General features: G+C 38.2%; 1 non-coding gene across 1 annotated transcript; it reads left to right on the forward strand.

Moving 5' to 3' along the window:
• The first annotated feature begins 1658 nt into the window (after positions 1–1658).
• On the forward strand, positions 1659–1731 carry TRNAA-UGC (transfer RNA alanine (anticodon UGC)). The gene has a single exon. It is a non-coding gene; the product is annotated as a tRNA-Ala (tRNA).
• The last annotated feature ends 2262 nt before the right edge of the window (positions 1732–3993 follow it).

Consider the following 3993-nt stretch of genomic DNA (forward strand, 5'->3'; position numbering starts at 1 on the left):
AAATGTTCACTCAAGGAATAATTACTTCCTTCATCCATCCTATCCCCCAAACACACTCCCAGCTAAGCTTCGAGTTCTGTTTCTAAAGTATCCTGACTTCTTCCTTCCTAGATGAGTCAATTCACAATAGTAATCACTTGTTTACATCTGTGTTTCCTGCTGAGTGATTGCAGGTAGGGACCTTAATCCACAAATCTAGATGTGCAAGTAATAAAGCATTGCTTTGCTTTCTTTAAATTCACTTATAGCGAACACTGTTTAATCAACTTCATTCCAAATCCCAGCAATCTGGAGAGATTTTAATCCCAATAATTATCACAGCATTTTGTCCTCTTTTCCTTAGTGTCCTATAAAAATCCAGGTGAGGAGTCTTATTCGATCTCAAGGCATTGCAGAGGCCCGTCCTATTTTTGGTACGCACTGATTACCGTGGAAAAGCTTATTTTCCCTTCTGACATTGTCGCACATGGAACCCTATTTGCTTTGTGCCTCTCTCAAGGTCCAGGACTCTTTATGGGGAGTGGCAACTCCATGGTCTAGGACTGGAGTCTCTGGGTATACTTGGAGTCCTGCCACTGCCCAAGGAAAAAGGATAGGGCCATAGTACTGGCAGACCCAGCAGCCCTGCTCTCACCCCAGTCTGGGAAATCCCCAGTCAGTGACCCTGAAAGTATTCCTCCCTCCCCATTTCTCCACTCTCTATGAGCACAATCTTTCAGAAAGGGAGTTGCTTTCCATGTGTGAAACAGCATTGAGTGTTTGGGGTATAATCAGAGTTTAAATCAAACAGGCTTTAACAAATCATGTACTGCGGTACTTCAATAACCTTCCTTTCAAATGGACAACATATTTCCACTTCCCTCTGCCATAACTGAGATAAGCTTGGAAAAGAGATTTATTACCCTTGTTTATAAAGGCCAGACATAGGGAGAGAGTGGGGGCGGGGGGGTGGGGGCGGAATGGGGAGAGATTGGAGTTAATTCTGACATAGTTCTTCAACAGGATTTCTTATTCTTCCAGAAGACATCCAGCAATTGGGCTAAGCTGGCAGAAATTAAGTTCAATTCTCTATGGCCGCATATTGTCTAATACATGGTTGATGCTTAAGAATATCAAATAAAGAACAATCCTTTCCTGGGAATTGTGCTCTCCCCCAGCTATGAACATTAGGATTTTGCAAAATGTGTTTGTTTCTCTAGCACTGAAGCCAATCTGGACTTTGGCAAAGCACCTATCCTACAGGACTGATTCTTTTAAGAACAAGCCCCAAGCTCCCAGAAGCACATTTGCTCAAATGTAAGTGGGCTGCAATTCAAGTAATTTGCTCCCTAACTGCCTTGTGACAATCTTGTCTCTCTTCCCTTGTTCTTTCTCCAGCTTCCCTCCTGCTTTGGCCCCAAAGACTGTTGCATCATTTCATCTGCTTTTTTCAGAAACCTAGTTTTCTTTTCATATCCAATTTCTGGGCTCACATACTGCCTCCAAAACCCACTATTTCCATTGACTGAAATCTTATAAAGAGTCCCCCATCTTGCGACAGATTCATATTCAGACCTCAAAGATATCCATGGCCATTTAATCCCACTTGATAAACTCTCGCCCCAATCCTAAACTGGTTAGGCCACATAACTCTGTCTCAGAATCTAATGCTCATCTTATATTCCATGGTGTAGTGGTTAGCACATCTGCCTTGCATGCAGAAAATCCTGGGTTTAATTCCCAGTGGAATCACAAAATTGCCTTAGTTTCTACTCAAAAGGAATTTAGTGAACCCTGTCTCAGAATCTCAATCTTTATCAAAGAATTCTAATATTGGATTTCTAGTTTTAAAAGAATCCCAGGATTGCAAAGTACAGGCCTAGCCTAATATATATACCTTGTCCATCATTCATATCTAATTTATTTCAATCACTGGGAAGCTAACTTCTTAAACCAATATATTCAGCTTTCTTTAGGTAGACTGCTTCATTTAATATTTAAGCTAGTGCAGGATCATTTTTTGTGGCACATACTCTGAAGACCAGGCAGGAAAAATGCGGTTATCCTTTTATTCTAGGAATACAGAACACATTTTTCTACAGGAAGATTTAGGTGTTAATGAAAACATATGCACCCAGAGACATTAGTTTTAGTGATGAAAAACAAGTAAAGGCACATCTCCACCCTCTGCACCATAAGGAAGCTCTTTCTCAACGCAATTATAACAAGGAAATGCCCCAACTCACAGTTACCAGGTGAACAACACATTGCATAAGTCATATGATGAATGAGAACAAAATTAAGTCATAGAGCATTATTGGAGAGAAAAATAACATCAAAGGAGTATCCAACCACAAAAAATAGCCAAGGATGCTGCCATAGTCAACATTGGCTAATGGGAATAGCAAGTCTAACAATTGTTGCTCATGTACATGGGTAGCATCTTCTACTCAATCCAGACCATCTGACCTGTCCTTACCTTCAGCCCTGTTACATCATCAGAAACAAATTCTAGCCTTAGCAATGGATTTTAAAATATTATAGCCTCATATTTGGATGTGACATTCATTCAAGCCCTGACCTTTCTCCTAGAACACACATTCATAATTGCATCTGGGTAGTTTTCTTCTGCCCAGAAGCATGGCTTTTGAAGCCAAATGGGTATAAGTCCTAATCCTATTTCCACTATGGAAGTTTTAATATCTGGCCCCTTGCCTATAAAATAAAGATAAAATCTTTATTTGCAGAGTTTTACAAGCATTGACTGAGATAATAAATATAAAATGCCTGGCAGAGAGTCAAGTACATGGCAAATGCTTAACTTGTTGCTTTTTAAAATCCCATACCACCATTCTCGAGTTTTCTGTTAGTTTTAGTCTGATATTCTGTTTGCTAAAATGTTTAGTATCTCATCTCAAAATTTGCAGCACTCTAATTAGGCATTTATTCTTCTAGGTCTGCACTGTCCAAATAAAGTAGCATTAGTCACAAATGGTATTTAAGCATACATTTTAATTCCTAGTTTTAAATAAAATTAAATATTCAATTCCTCAGTTGCACTAACATTTCAAGTGCTCAATGACCACATATAACTAGTGGCTACTGCACTGGACAATACAAATAACTTTGCCATTAGGACAAAAAGTTCTATTGGACAACACTGGCCCAGATAATATCTAAGGACCTTACTAATATATTCTGTTGATCACCTCTGAAGCATTTCATAACCTTTTCCTCAACCTGTCAATAAATGACAGATGCCCCAGAGGCCATCTGCTATCATAACACAAGTTTTTAAACTTGAAAATTGTTCACATATACTGTGGTCAGATAAATAATAAGATTTTCAGTTTTGAGCCTTCTATTCTTAGGTTAGGATGCCAGTGAATACAAGGAATTAACCTGAAACTTAACTGACCTTTAGAAATAAAAAAACACATTAAATATCCTTGGAAGATTTTGCAATATTTCTCCTCAAAAATTTAAGAGTTAAATTAAATATTCCCAAAAATGGGTCTCAGAAGAGTATCAATGTCTAATGTTTCATGTCCAATTTAATAGTATCATATTGACTCATGAGAAATCTCCAGTTCTAAACTCTTTAAATTATATGATTCTTTAATGATTTGAAGTAAAATAGACAAGACAGGGCCCTTGCAAGTTTCCCAGCTTTTACTGCTCATTTCTTTCTCTTTCTACCTTCCAAAAGACCATGGATTACCCTCTGAAAAAGGACATCTCCCTTTTACTTCTCTGGAGGTTACCAGCTTTGAGTGAAAAACTACCTCATTTAATCGAGAAAGTCATGTGGCATAAAATATAGTATCTGCCATTATTCTCTATTCACTCATTCAATTGGTAAATATTATTGAGTACCCGGTCTGTGTCGGACCATTGGCTAACTGCTGGTGATACAGTGATGAACAAAATGAGCATGTCTCTTCTTTGATGGAGCGTATTAATGTATGTTCTAATTCAGCCTGACCAAGATTAAATAAATTATGAGTTTTTAGT

The sequence above is a fragment of the Canis lupus genome, chromosome 8 (genome assembly GCF_048164855.1).
Source record: "Canis lupus baileyi chromosome 8, mCanLup2.hap1, whole genome shotgun sequence".
NCBI classification, from domain to species: domain Eukaryota; kingdom Metazoa; phylum Chordata; class Mammalia; order Carnivora; family Canidae; genus Canis; species Canis lupus.